Source organism: Salvelinus namaycush, chromosome 28, assembly GCF_016432855.1.
Source record: "Salvelinus namaycush isolate Seneca chromosome 28, SaNama_1.0, whole genome shotgun sequence".
NCBI classification, from domain to species: domain Eukaryota; kingdom Metazoa; phylum Chordata; class Actinopteri; order Salmoniformes; family Salmonidae; genus Salvelinus; species Salvelinus namaycush.
This window is the reverse complement of record NC_052334.1, coordinates 8,170,450-8,186,606: the sequence shown is the minus strand read 5'-3', so window position 1 is coordinate 8,186,606 and position 16,157 is coordinate 8,170,450. Positions and strand designations below refer to the sequence as shown.

General features: G+C 44.9%; 1 pseudogene; it reads left to right on the top strand.

The window, feature by feature from the left end:
* Positions 1-16,157, top strand: part of LOC120023015 — a 143,851-nt pseudogene that overhangs the window by 52,729 nt on the left and 74,965 nt on the right.

The window sequence follows — 16,157 nt, the reverse complement described above, 5'->3', positions numbered from 1 at the left end:
TACATGTGTGTATCCTCCCTCAGTCGTCTGGAATGGACGGTAGCCCAGTGGAGTATCTACCAGGATAGTAAGGGGCAGCTGCAGCAGTGGATGGAGTCTGTGGAGCAGGAGGTGAGATTCAGACGAATGCACTAGTCTTTTCTTACTACCACTGATTTAGCATATATGGGCTATTTTGAAGGTCTCACTTGATTGATTGTGATATATGGTGGTTTTACCTTCCTTATTTGAATGCACTGATTGTAAGTCACTCTGGATAAGAACATTCGCTAGATTACTAAAATGTATTAGTAATCTAACGATATATGTAATTATAGGTGGGTCTGGCCCTGGACCAGCAGCCAGGCCTGAAGGAGAAGGCCTATCTCCTGGAGCGCCTCAGAGCCCTCCAGGCTGACGTGGAGGCCCACGCAGGACCACTGGCCAGGCTGACAGAGACGGCTGCAGAGCTGCATGAGAAGACAGGTGACCAGGCCTTTGGACCGGAGCAGAGAATGGAACTCAATGCACACTTCGCTGACATTACCGCTGTCGTCAAGGTAATCAAGCCCTGCTCTTAGAGGATGACAGTTACACACATACGTCTCTCCTTTGTATAAGAACATTAAGTCTGACGATAATGGTAGAAACCATTTTCTGTTTGTGTTATTAGCCGTAATCCATCTAGTTTGGTTGTTGAAACAGACTTTGTTAATGCATCTAGAAAATATCCTAACTGCCTGGTTCACAGTGTACTCTATGGGCAAACAGCCTAACCCAGTCTCTGTATGCTGTCCATCCCCCAGGGTAAGGTTCAGGCCATGGAGAACAGAGTGACAGAGCATGAGCACTACTTGGAAGCTGTGAGGGACTTCAATGATTGGCTGGCCTCTGCCAAGGAGGAGCTCCAGCGCTGGTCTGACCTGTCAGGAGACTCCACCTCTGTAAACAGGAAACTTGCCAAAGTCCAGGTGAGGATGTTCAAGCATCACTTACAGTATCTCATTGTCCATCACCCCCTTGTTGACACATCATACGGAAGCTTATTATAGTTTAGTCCAATGCTACGTTTTAAAAGTAATCATTATAGATGAGAAAATAAGAAGATAACTCACAATATTTGAGGCACACACAGGATCATAAATACATTTTACCCTCACATAGAGAAATGTGCGTCTCTCTTAGTCTGCGTTTAGCCTCTATAGGACATCAGAAACAAATGGAGAATAGTTAGTTAGCTAATAACAGTCGTAGTCAGTTACAGTAGCTAACAACAGTTGAAGTAGTTGGCAGTAACAGTAACAGTTGAATGTTTCCTGTTTCATTGTTCCATGTTCCATGTTCAACTTCAGGAGCTGATAGACTCCAGGCAGCGTGGCCAAGAGCGTCTTAGCCGGGTGCAGCGTTGTGGGGCTGCAACGAGGGACCACACTGGCTCCGCGGGCTTCGAGGCAGTGGAGAGGGAGGAGGCAGCCCTGCTGTCTGCCTGGGAGCAGTGGGAGCGTGGGGCACTGCAGAACAGGGCAGGCCTGGAGACTGCTCTCTCCCAACTCGCCAGCTCCGAACAGGAGTTTAACTGCTTGGCTGCTCAGCTGGAGGTGGACCTGCAGGAGTTTAGCAGTCAGCTACAGGAGTGGAGACACAGGCTCTCTCAGGCAGAGGGGAAAAACAGTAGGGAGGAGGCTGTGCAGGGCTGGCAGATTGCAAAGGTAAGGCTCATTTGTAGGTGTTCTTATATATACTGTTTATAGGCTCAATGCAGCCTTTTTATCTCAGTATGAAATCATACGGATCCATCCCGCGAGGGGGTCCAATCTGGGCAGTGGGTGGAGCTACAGTGACTTAAGAAACTATTCATACCCCTTGACTTATTCCACATTTTGTTGTTACATCCTGAATTCAAAATGGATTAGATATATTTTTCTCTCACACATCTACACACAATACCCCATAATGACAATGTGAAAACATGTTTTCAGAAATATTTGCAAATTTTATTGAAAATTAAATACAGAAATAGATCATTTACATAATTATTCACACCCCTGAATCAATACGTGTTAGAACCACCTTTAGCAGCGATTACAGCTGTGAGTCTTTCTGGGTAAGTCTCTAAAACCCAATTGCCACTGGCACTTAAAATTAGGGCCAAATTCTATCTGGCTCGAATGGAATTCTCAAATTCGAGCTGGGTCGAGGGAAACCCGGGCCAGCACAGCCCAGTTTCATAACTGGTGCCAGCTCGATTAGAATTCTGGCTAGTGACGCTGTTAATATGCTTCAACCAGTTGATCACTGCTGGAAGCTGGCACCATGCTTAGCTAGCTCGTCTGGGCTTGTTACTGTTAGCTAGCACATGGAGAAGCAATACTGCAGTAGTCAGACATGTCACAAATTACCACCGGATCCTTAATTCATTTTTACACAAACTTTTTTTGAGAACAGTCAGCCCATTTCTCATTTCTGGAGGAAGTGGAAACGCAATTTGAGCTAGGCAACCTAGGTTGACTTTTAAGTGCCAAAGAAAACTGGGCTTATGAGCTTTGCACACCTGGATTGTACAATATTTGCAAATTCTTCAAGATCTCTCAAGTTGATTGTTGATCATTGCTAGACAGCCATTTTCAAGTCTTGCCATAGATTTTCAAGCCGATTTAAGACAAAATTGTAACTTGGCCACTCAGGAACATTCAATGTTGTATTGGTAAGCAACTCCATTGTATATTTGGCCTTGTGTTTTAGGTTATTGTCCTGCTGAAAGTTGAATTTGTCTACCGGTGTCTGTTGGAAAGCAGATAAACAGGTTTTCCTCTAGGATTTTGGTGTGCTTAGCTCTATTCCATTTTTTATCCTAAAAAAGTCCTGGCTGTTGACAAGCATACCCATAACATGATGTAGCCACCACCATGCTTGAAAATATGAAGAGTGGTACTCAGTGATGTGTCTAGTTGGATTTGCCCCAAACATAACACTTTGTATTCAGGACATAAAGTTAATTTCTTTGCCATATCATTTGCAGTTCTACTTTAGTGCCTTGTTGCAAACAGGATACATTTTTGTTGAATATTTTTATTCTGTACATGCTTCCTTCTTTTCATTCTATCATTTAGGTTAGTATTGTGGAGTAACTACAATGATCCATTCTCAGTTTTCTCCTATCACAGCCATTAAACTGTAACTTTTGTAAAGTCACCATTGGCCTCATGGTAAAATCCCTGAGTGGTTTCCTTCCTCTCCGGCAACTGTTCGTAAGGACACTTGTATCTCTGTAGTGACTGCATGTATTGATACACTATCCAAAGTGTAATTTATCATTTCACCATGCTCAAAGGGATATTCAACGTCTGCTTTTTACATTTTTACCCATCTACCAATAGATGCCCTTCTTTGCGAGGCATTGGAAAACCTCCCTGGTCTTTGTGGTTGAATCTGTGTTTGAAATTCACTGCTTGACTGAGGGACCTTTACAAATTATTGTATGTATGGGGTACAAAGATGAGGTAGTCATAAAAAATAATGTTAAACACTATTATTGCCAACAGAGTGAGTCCATGCAACTAATTGTGACTCGTAAAGCACATTTTTACTCCTGAACGTATTTAGGCTTGCCATAAAAAACGGGTTGAATACTCAAGACATTTCAGCATTTCATTTTTTATTAATTTGTAACAAATTCTAAAAACATAATTCCACTTTGACATTATGTGATATTGTGTGTTGGCCAATGACACAAAATCTCAATTTAATAAATTTTAAATTCAGGCTGTAACACTACAAAATGTGGATAAAGGGTGTCAAAGGGTGTGAATACTTTCTGAAGGCACTGTACTCATACAGTTTCTTGACTGCCCAGCTCGCTAATATTCACTAGACAGCGAGGGAGAATAAAAAAATAAAAAAACAAATACAGTATAACTAATTTTCAGTGCCGGCCCTCCAGACTTCGTTGAAGACCGAATGCGGCCCTTAGGGCAAAATGAATTAGACACCCCTGGTTTAAAGGTTTATTGCAGCCATTTGTTTCTCAATATCAAATCATTTATGGGTAACAATTAAGTACTGTGATTGTTTTCAATTAAAATAAAAAAAATACATGTAAAAATTATTCTTAGCAAAGAGCAATTTCTCAAGCAAGAATTTTGATAGGACTGTCTGGGAGTGGTCTGGGTAGAGAGGGGAAAACTGAAAATGAACTGTTATTGGCAGAGAGGTTTGGAACTGTCTGTCACGTTGGTAACAATGATTTGGCAGACAGGAGCAGGAATGCGTAATAGGGTTTTTTATTCAGCCCAAATGACGGCGTGCTGTGTAAAGACACGGGGACGAAGACCAAACCAACACCTAACAAAACACAGGGTAGAAACCCAAAACAAAAGAGCGAGGAGTACCTCGAATAAATAACACACCCGCACAATGATTAACACACGGGACGAGACCCGTAATCATCTGCTACAATCCACAATGGCGCGAAAGCCAAAACCCACAGCACAGGTACTCACACGCACCAACGGACATAGTAACAATAATCGACAGGACAATGGTGAACAAAGGGCACACTTATACAATTACTAATCAATGGGAATAGGGGACAGGTGTGCGTAATGAAAGTTCCGGAGGGACCCGTGACACTGTCTTTCTTATTGGTATATTGACTAATTCAGAGGGCCAAAACTCCATCCCACCAAAACAGGCTTTTCAAACAGCTCTTACACTAAAAGGGCATTATCGTAATTTTCACAATTTTACAGTATTATTCCAACCACATAGTGTGAAAAGTTACTCTGCGTATACAAAACATGAAGTACACCTTCCTAATATTGAGTTGCACTCCCACTTTTGCCCTCAGAAGATCTTCAATTCGTTGGGGCTTTGACTCTACAAGGAGTCTAAAGCGTTCCACAGGGATGCTGGCCCATATTGACTCCAATGCTTCCCACAGTTGTGTCAAATTGTCTGGATGTCCTTTGGGTGGTGGACCATTCTTGATACACACGGGAAATTGTTGAAAGTGAAAAACCCAGCAGTGTTGCAGTTCTTGACACAAACTGGTATCCCTGGTACCTACTACCATACCCCGTTCAAAGGCTCTTAAATATTTTGTCTTGCCTATTTACCCTGTGAATGGCACACACACACAATCCATGTCTCAAGGTTTAAACATCCTTCTTTAACCTGTCTCCTCCCCTTCATCTACACTGATTGAAGTGGATTTAACAAGTGACATCAATAAGGGATCATAGCTTTCACCTGGACTCACCTGGCCAATCTTTGTCATGGAAGGAACAGGTGTCCTTAATGTTTTGTACACTCAGTGTATGTAAGACACTGGAAAATCACATCTTTGATTGCACTGGTCCTTTTAGTATTGCTGCAATGCCAAAACGAAATGTAACATTAAAGGAAGGCTTTGATCCGTAATACTTAGGATGACTGTTGACTTTTCAAAGTGGAAGTTAGAAATTTCCAAAATCACCATATCCTCGGGGCTACATTCACAATCCTCCATTCACTCTCCTCTAAAGCATCTTCTCATTGTGTCTGTGCCACCCAGGACACTCTGGAGGGTCTAGTCAAAATGGAGCCCATGTCAGACGGTCTGAAGTTCCAGCTCAACGGTCTGTGTCGGTTCTCCAAGGACCTGGGTACTCAGTCAGAGAGAGTGTCCTCCCTTATCAAGGAGTACAACGGGTAAGTCATTCAGCAGCATGATGGATGGGGTCTTACTACACCTGACATTCAAATAATTTGTTTAAATAGTTTTTGGAGTGTGTATGACATACTGTTCTGTTGCAAGGCCATTACATACACTATGGGCCCGATTCCAAGTGAAGATAAGTAAATCATTTACTTGTTTACTGATGTCAATGAGAGCCAAAATGTAAGTTAAGTACGCAAAATCAGATCTCAAGTCAGAATACCGCCCTGTAGGCGCTGTATACAAGTCAGAATACCGCCCTGTAGGCGCTGTATACAAGTCAGAATACCACCCTGTAGGCGCTGTATACAAGTCAGAATACCGCTCTGTAGGCGCTGTATACAAGTCAGAATACCGCCCTGTAGGGGCTGTATACAAGTCAGAATACCACCCTGTAGGTGCTGTATACAAGTCAGAATACCACCCTGTAGGCGCTGTATACAAGTCAGAATACCGCTCTGTAGGCGCTGTATACAAGTCAGAATACCGCCCTGTATACAAGTCAGAATACCACCCTGTAGGCGCTGTATACAAGTCAGAATACCGCCCTGTAGGGGCTGTATACAAGTCAGAATACCGCCCTGTAGGTGCTGTATACAAGTCAGAATACCGCCCTGTAGGCGCTGTATACAAGTCAGAATACCGCCCTGTAGGCGCTGTATACAAGTCAGAATACCACCCTGTAGGTGCTGTATACAAGTCAGAATACCGCCCTGTAGGGGCTGTATACAAGTCAGAATACCACCCTGTAGGCGCTGTATACAAGTCAGAATACCGCCCTGTAGGCGCTGTATACAAGTCAGAATACCGCCCTGTAGGCGCTGTATACAAGTCAGAATACCGCCCTGTAGGGGCTGTATACAAGTCAGAATACCACCCTGTAGGCGCTGTATACAAGTCAGAATACCACCCTGTTGGCGCTGTATACAAGTCAGAATACCGCCCTGTAGGCGCTGTATACAAGTCAGAATACCGCCCTGTAGGCGCTGTATACAAGTCAGAATACCGCCCTGTAGGTGCTGTATACAAGTCAGAATACCGCCCTGTAGGCGCTGTATACAAGTCAGAATACCGCCCTGTAGGCGCTGTATACAAGTCAGAATACCACCCTGTAGGTGCTGTATACAATTATCTGTTCCTCTCTTCTCCCTCCTAGGCTGAGCCTGCAGGCCTCCAGAGAATGCCAAAACAAAGAGAAGCTTCTGGAGCAGCAGTTCCGTGCCGCTTTCCGAGAGTTCCAGCAGTGGCTGGTCAATGCCAAAATCAACACAGCCAAGTGCTTTGATGTGCCTCAGAACCTCAGCGAGGCCTCCTCCAGCCTGCAGAAGATACAGGTACGTTAAGGCCCAGTTTCCCTGGACACAAATCAAGCCTAGTCCATCAGGTTCAATGGATGACCTCCATGAGTTCTTCAATGGAAATTCTCTATTAAAGTGCTTCTAATCTGTCCAGGAAACCTTTTGTCCTTAAGCACATTTGGCCTTGCAAGCACATTTGATTGAATTGGACATTCTTTTTTTAAAGAATGCATCTTATCTCTTGGCCATTCTGTCTCCACCCCCAAGGAGTTCCTGAGTGACAGGGAGCAGGGCCACTCCAAATTAAATGCTGTGGTGCTCAGTGGTGAGCTGGTGGTCAGTATCGCTGCCAAGGACAGAGTAGACGCTGTCCGGGCCAAAATGAGCAGTGCCAGAGAAGACTGGAAGACTCTGATGTCCAACTTGCACCAGAGGGAGACTGCCCTACAGGTAATCAATTGATGTACAGTACAGCATGTGAATCCTTTAAGGGGTGAGAATATGTCATCTATTCAGTTTGTATAAAATAAAATAAAAATTCACACTCATTGTACTTTACTGTGTCTCGAGAGGAAGCATTTAGCAATTTTATCAATTTGTGTGATGCTGAAACCTGTTTTGAATTGTGTATCAGAAGGTGCGTGTGTTTCACTCCTATTTCAGAACCTCCAGTCTCAGATGAAGGACTTTGAGGCGAGTGTGGAGCCTCTTCAGGAGTGGCTGAACGGGACAGAGGTTGCTGTACAGGAGAGCAGCACACGACTCCACGACCTCACTGCCAAAAAGCAGGAGTTGCACAAGCTGCAGGTATACATGGCTCTCAGCCTGTCAAATCACGAAGCGCTATCCTCATAACTGTCCCATCATCCCACCAATCACCATGCCCTGCCAGGCACCAGCACGGCCGTTATAGAAGCTCACCATTTCAGCTCAGTCACTGTGAATCAAGGATGGAGTTCCGCATCGCACTGTCAAAGCTTAACATAACTGCTCACTGCTCATTTCTGCCCTGCTATCTACCCGATTTATTTTCAAATGCTTCTGCTGTATGTGTGTTCAATGCGGCCTAAATAATAACTGTTTAAAGAGTTGACACTTAACAGCCTTGTTCAATGTTTTCAAATGCTTCAAACATCTTTGTCTGTTGTGTTCGTTAACCTTCTTTCGATTGCCATGTCATGACAGTATTTCATCTTCATAACATTGACCCAGTCTGCTTTTTCTTCCATGTCATTACAACCCTGGTCTGTAAGTGTCTATGTTAACTTGGCTAACTGTCTCTGTGTGTTGGCTTGCATGCCTCTGTCTCTGTGATAACCTGCTTGTGCCCTTGCAGTCTGTGCTCGAGGAGTTAGCCTCTCAAGAGGTTCAGCTGATAAGGCTCAGAGAGAAGGCCCAGCTACTGTGGGACGGACACGCGGCCAGAAAGGGCTTTGTCCACCGTGTCTCGCAGCTCTCCGCTCAGTACTTAGCTCTAACCAACCTGACCAAGGTAACTAACACCTGCCTGCCCGCCTGTCCCCCTGCAAGAGGAAAAAAAAAAAAGAGGGAAAAAAACTACACTGGGTTTGAGTCACCTCTCCGGTTAAAATTATGTATATAATCAATGAATTTCCAATCTTATAGCTGAAAAATGAAATACTGTAACCAAGAATGTAAACTTACAAAATTAATGCTGCTCTTCTTTTATTCCATACTGAATTTTAGCCCTAATTTTAGCATTTGTATACACAAACCCCAGGTTCACTTTAAGTTGAATTTGTTACGAGTGTGCACATGAATGAACACACAGCGACTGACCTATGACATGTGCTATGCTTTGTGGTTCTACAGGAGAAGGCTTCCCGTATCGACCGTATCGTCACTGAGCACCAGCTGTTCTCCCAGGGGCTGAAAGAGCTGCAGAACTGGGTGGCCGACACCAGCCACATGCTGCAGACCTACCGCACTCCCACAGCAGACAAAAATGTCCTGGACAGCAGGATGATCAAGCTGGAGGTACAGTACAACCACCTCTGACCTACATCAAGCTAAGATAAACTTAACTAAGTAAAGCTAACTAAACTAAGCTAACTTTTTATTAGCTAAAATCAAATACAATCAACTAAACTCAACTCAACTCGGACTTGGATTATAGAGTAAAAGTTGTTTTAAATCTCCAGTATGTAACGGGTAGCTAAGTTAGCATTGCTACTGCCTTCCAGATGTCTGAACTCATTTTGTAGTACATGTATTGACTCTTGATGTGTCTCAGGCGTTGCTGACAGCACGTCAGGAGAAGGAGATCCAGCTGAAGATGCTGGTCACCAGGGGAGAGTCTGTCCAGAGGAACACATCAGTAGAGGGTGTACCAGTAGTCTGCAAGAACATCCAGGACCTCAAAGACTCCTGGGACACCCTGCTTTCCGCCTCCATCCAATGCAAAAGGTTTCATGTCCTGAAAGATTAGAATGCCTTAGTAGAATACTTACTGGGTTATGATAACATCTGATCAAATTGAATATTTGTTTTTTACTGTGAACATTCTAAACACAACTGCCAACTTAAGAATGTTGGTCAATGTTGAGACAGTGTACAAGTGCCTTTATTGGCGATCAGCTAACTGTGTGATATATTTATGTGTACTACACTGTATTCCCTCACAGCCAGTTGGAGGGAGCCCTCTCCCAGTGGACCAGCTACCAGGAGGATGTGTGTCAGTTTGTGGGCTGGGTGGAGCGTGTTGAGGAGAGCCTGGACCCAAGAGACAAACAATGCTCCGAGATGAGAGACAAAACTGCCAACCTGGGAAAAGCCAAGGTACCCGCGGTCATCTACACTGAGTATACCAAACATTAGCAACACCTTCCTAATATTGAGTTGCAACCCCCCCCCCCCCCCCCCCCGCTTTCTCTCAGAACAGTCTCAATTTGTCGGGGCAAGGACTCTAGCGTTCCACAGGGATGTTGGCCCATTTTGACTCCAATGCTTCCCACAGTTGTGTCAAGTTGGCTGGATGTCCTTTGGGTGGTGGACCATTCTTGATACACACAGGAAACTGTTGAGTGAAAAAAAAACGCCAACGTTGCAGTTCTTGACACAAACCGGTGCGCCTGGCACCTACTACCATACCCCGTTCAAAGGCACTTACATTTTTTGTCCTGCCCATTCACCCTCTAAATGGCACACATACACGTCTCAATTGTCTCAAGGCTTAAAAATCATTTTTTAACCTGTCTCCTCCCCTTCATCTACACTGATTGGTGGATTTAACAAGTGACATCAATTAGGGATCATAGCTTTCACCTGGTCAGTCTGTCATGGAAAGAGCAGGTGGCCTCAATGATTTGTACACTCAGTGTATACTACTTTTTTATTACTTGCAAATAATAACGGTGAAAGAGGAAATAATGTCTGGTGCCGGTGCCAATAATAATGGTGAAAGAGGACATCCTTGTCATGTGCCTCTGCCTTGTGAAACATTTTGATAAAGTGACACTAACACTGTGTCATGCCATGGTTTGTTGCAGCTTTAGACAGTGCAAATAATAACGGTGAAAGAGGACATCCTTGTCCGGTATTTCATATTTTTTTGTATTTATTAGGATCCCCAATTAGCTGCTGCCGAGGAAGTGGCTACTCTTCCTGGGGTCCAAACAGAAAACAATACAACAAATAAAATACATAATATACATTGCACTACATTTACATTACAATTTAGTCATTTAGTAGGTACTCCTATCCAGAACTAACAACAGCTAGTGCATTTATCTTAAGATAGCCAAGAGAGACAACCACATATTACAGTCGTAACCCAACCACGTATCAATACATACAGTAATACAATATATAATACAATGCAAAATACAATAGGAGGGTGCCTCTGCCTTATAAAAAGTCACCAAATGCCAATGTAATAAACGTTTCGTTTTATCAAAAACTAACCTAACCCTGTGTCATGCTGTGGTTTAAATGCAGTAGAAACATTCACATTAGGCCTGATCCATGTTGTGTCTGTTTCAGCTTCTCTATGAGGAGGTTCTTAGCCATAGCAGTCTACTGGACACCATCACCGTGAAGGGAGCCAACATGGCCGAACACTACGTCACCCAGCTAGAGCTCCAGGACCTGCAGGAACGATACTACACCGTCAAGGACAACACCAAGGTATATACAGTACAGCAGTGAAGCATCCATCTCCTTCTCATATGTTAGTATCACTTGCCAGACTTATCAAATCAAAATCAAATCCAATTTTATTTTTCACATGTGCCGAATACAACAGGTGTAGACCTTACCGTGAAATGTTTACTTACAAGCCCTTAACCAGCAATGCAGTTCAAGAAATAGAGTTAAGAAAATATTTACTAAATAAACTCAAGTAACACAATAAAATAACAGTAACGAGGCTATATACAGGGAGTACCGGTACTGAGTCAATGTGCGGGGGTACAGGTTAGTCGAGGTAATTTGTACATGTAGGTAGGGGTAAAGTGACTATGCATAGATAATATGCATAGTCACTTTACCCCTACCTTATGGCATTCGTCCCGTGCACAGTGGCTGTGTGAAGACACAAGTCTCATGTTATCATTTCATATTTTTGTAGTAGTTACATGTCTATAATGCACATATTTGTTTTTGTGTTTCCAGACTGCGGTGGGGAAGGCAGAAGAGCTGGTGCAGGCCCACCAGGAGTACGAGAGAGGCCTACATGTGTTTGAGGCGTGGCTGGAGCAGGAGCAGGAGAAACTGGGCTGCTACACACAGCTAGAGGGGGATGTGGACACTCTGGAGGAGACGCTTCAGAAACTACAGGTCATAACAAGAACATACTGCTGCTTCCACATACAAGAACCAAAGAAGAGTGGCTTTTCCCATTTATCTTATGCCCTGACGTATTGAATATAATGGACCATATTCCCAAATTGTTGTTTAAACGTATGTTATTCAGCATGGGGAAAATTGCCTAGCTTTGTCTGTCGGTGCGAGATGTATAACGGCGTTGGAATGTCCAGTAATGTTTCGTAATGTTCAGTCTGAATAACAATGACAGCTGCCTCTCTGCATTCATTTCCAGGAGCTGCAGGTCCAGTGCACGGAGGGCCAGGCCCTACTCAACACCCTGCTGGACAGTAGAGACCAGGTTGTGCCCTGGGGTGTCCCCCAAATCGAGGACCGGGTCCTGGAGACCTTGCGGCGGGACTGGAATCTGTACCAGGGGAAGCTGGGAGACACCAGGGCCCAGCTCAACAGTGCCCTGGCCAAGCTCCGCCAGATGGAGCAAAAGTTTCAGGGTCTGGACAGCTGGCTGAATAGCATGGAGAGCAAAGGTCAACTGAGGAGTCATCGCCGGTCGGACCGTGCCACCAAGGACGCTCAACTCCAACTGATAAAGGTCAGCATCTTCTTCTACAGCGCCTGGGTTTCAGTACATGATGTCCGGTGTTTGGAATTCTCAAATTCTCAAATTCTCAAATTCGAGCTGACTGGCATGGAATTCTCAAAATCAAGCTGGGCCGAGGGCCAGCGCGGCCCTGTTTCACAACTGGTGCCTGCTCGATTAAAATTTGGGCTGGTGACGCCGTTACAATGCAACCACCAAGCTGATCACTGCTGGATGCTGACACAATGTTTAGCTAGCTCGTCTAGGCTTGTTGCTGTCTGGTTTGCTTGGTTAACTTGCTAATAGCCAATGCCATGGCAAGCAAGGTAGGAATTAAGCTAGCTAGCTAGTTATGCTAACGATAACGCTAACCGTTTAACTAACTAGCTAACGTCAGCAAGCTAAAGACATGGCTCCGAGCCTGGCTGGCACTGGCAGGAGTATGGGCTAACGTTAGTTACAGCATGGTGAGGGTGAATTAAATTATTCAACATTAGCGAAGCCAGCTGCAGTCACATTGTCTACCTAGCAACATGACATCATTTCTATTTTCTTGAGGCAGTGGAAAACACAATTTCAGCCCGCCCACCAAGGCCAGCCCAACCTGGGTTTACTTCAAAGTGACAATAGAAACAGGGCTTAAATTATGTTTGTCTCTCTCTCTCTCTCTCTCTCTCTCTCTCTCTCGCTCTCTCGCTCTGTATGTATGTATACAGAGTTGGCAGGAGGAGGTGCTATTGTACCAGGAGGAGGTGGAGGGTCTGAGTGTTCTAGCCCAGCAGGTCATAGATGAGACCCACATCAGCAGCCGGGTTAGCACCAGAGCTACCCAGCTCACCTCCCGCTACCACACCCTGCTACTGCACCTACTGGTACGACCTGCTCAGTTACACACATAGGCAGGAACACACAAGCATACACACACACACACACACACACACCTTGGAGCAATTTACACATCCCAGATTGCTACCACAGTGCAGAATCTCCATTTCTATCTTTTTGTCTTGGGCTGTCTGTTGATGTACTGCAGGAGAGCATCAAGCAACTGCAGGTGGAGGTGTGTTGCATCGAGGAGGCCCAGAATGTGTTCAGGACCTTCTCTGATTGGCTGAGCTCGGCCCAGAACAACTTCAGCACCATGGCCATCAGCATAAGTGTAGTAGACCGTCTTACCATGGAGAGGAAGATGAAGACACTGGAGGTACAGTAACAGACTCTTCTTACAGCCGCTGCCCTGAGTCTGGCGACCGAGACTACAGTCTGAGCTTCAGCTAAATGGAAGCCATGCCTCTAGCAGCTTAGTTGGTAGGCAACAACTGGTATGTCGCAAAAGTAAGCTCTTTTGAAATACTTTTTCAGTGCGGACCTAGTGTACTTTACCATCACAGTGACACTACCAAGTCTCAAACTCTCTTTGCTTTCTTTCATCCTCTGAAAAGGTTATGGTCACAGGCGTAACTGCTTCTGTTTACACTCTGTGTGTCTTTCCTCCAGGCTCTTCAGGGTGACATGGAGCAGGGCCACCGCTTCCTGAAGACGATGCGTGAGAAGACAGAGCGGGCCGTGGCCTTCCTGGAGGAACCAGAAGCTGAGCAGCTGAGGGAGGAGGTGGATGCTCATAGATCCCAGCTAGAGGGCCTGATGGCTGGGCTACGCACGGAGCACAGCTCCCTGGAGAAATGCATCTCCCTCTCCAAAGACTTCCTGGACAAGTACAAGGTCCAGGCACAGTGGCTCGCTGAGACCAAGGCTTTGTTAAGCTCACCCATCGATCTCAAAGCTGAGCTCTACCAGAAGAAGGCTCAGTTAGCCAAATATAAGGTACATAGGCTAGCTGATGTCATGCTAATCTGCTTGGTAGCTCACATGCTGCTATGTTTACTGTTGATAACCTCAACTTCCCGATGGATATCTATCTGTCTGTCTGTCCGTCTATTTAGTTGTGCTGCGGTAGAAATAATAATTTTCAACAACAGCTGAATGATTTATTAACATTTAAAGAACATTTTCTTCCTCACGTAGACAATCCAGCAGACAGTGCAGTCCCACGAGTCAGCGGTGAGGTCAGTGGTCGAGAAAGGAGAGGTTCTGCTGGATATGGTCTGTGACCCCACCATCAGAGACAACATGAACAGGTTGCAGACTGACTACCAGGAACTCTGCACTGCAGCCAAGGTAGGTGTCCTGCATTGAAAGCTGTAATGCTGCGCTTTGGACTCAATGGGTCTACGCGCTACCGTTATACTACAGACACTTCTAGCTAGAAGAGCTAAAGGCGCCTTGAAAAAATACCATTAAACATAACCCCTAAACGTCTTTTAATTGCTACCACTTGCAGTGATCATCTACTACATTATTAGTGAGTTCCATCATCTGTAATCATCTTACCTGATTGGTGTGGCTGTGGAGACGTCTACTGTAATTGTCTATGAGAGAAAGTGTTTTGAACTTGTTTTCAGAGCCAGGTCCAGAGTCTGGTGGAGTGGGTGAAGGAGCATGAGTGCTACAACAGTGAGCTCCAGGAGGTGGAGAAGTGGCTCCTACAGATGTCCAGTAGGCTGGTCACCTCAGACTCCATGCAGACCTGTAGTATGGAGACGGCCACACAACAACTGGCCCGCCACAAGGTGGGTGACTGACTGATGTCATGGAATGGAACCGTATGAGAATCAATCAGAATGAAATTATGTAATAATTGCCATGGAATTATGCTTCTGAAGTTCAAAACCAACAATCTAAAATGCAATTGTTGTCTACAACTTTTTCTAATCTTAACTCTTGTCTGTCACATTTCTCAGGCAATCATGGAGGAAATAACTCGTTTTGAGGAGCGCCTGACCAGTCTGAAGGAGAAAGGAGATGACTTGGTGTCCAGCTGTACAACGGACCAGATGCAGGCTAAGACCAGCCAGCAGGTCAAGGCTCACCATCAGGGCACCAGAGACAGCTACTCAGCCATCTGCAGCAGTGCACAGTGTGTGAGTACTATAGTAACACGCTACGCTGCTCTGTTCTACTCTCTTACTGTTTCCATCTCCCTCTAACCTGCCCCATCTTCTCACTTGTCTTGGTGTGTCTGTGTCTTCATCAGGTTTACCAGAGTCTGGACAGAGAACTGCAGAAGCATGTCAGTCACCAGGACACGCTGCAGCAGTGCCAGACCTGGCTCTCCACCGTCAATGAGGAGCTACTGCTGCACTGTCAACCTCCCTTTGGCATGCAGGAGGCCCTCAAACAGGTGTCTGACTGACTGACTGGTTATCCCCTTGCTCTTTTATAGGCAGAGAATGAGAATCAAATGACACAGTAATGTTGTTTCCATGACAACTGGGTTATGCCTTGAAGTTCTGGAATTTCATCACCATTCTGAATTCCTTCATCAAGTCAAATAGAAAGCTCTGCTTCTGACCTCAATTGGACAACCTGGTTAATTAATATAAATAACGGAAATGAACAAATGTTTTATCAAGCTGATGACATTTGTCTGTATATTCCCCTGTTATCTGTACAGGTGAAGCACTACAGGGCTCTACAGGAGCAGGCCAGTACGTACCTGGACCTGGTGTATTCTGTGTGTGACTTGTCTGATGATGCTGTGAGAGCCACTGCTGCGGAAGTCCAGCAGGTCAAACACACGGTGTGTGGGCTGGTCTTAATGTACATTCTCTTCTGGTCATCACATTGTCCCTACAGTATTGACAACAGGGTTTTCCCCATAAGTTTCAGTTTCAAGTATTTGGCATATGTAACATGCTGACCACACCGCTCGTGTTGCGTGCGTGAGTGTTGCAAAATACATTTACACATACATGTAATT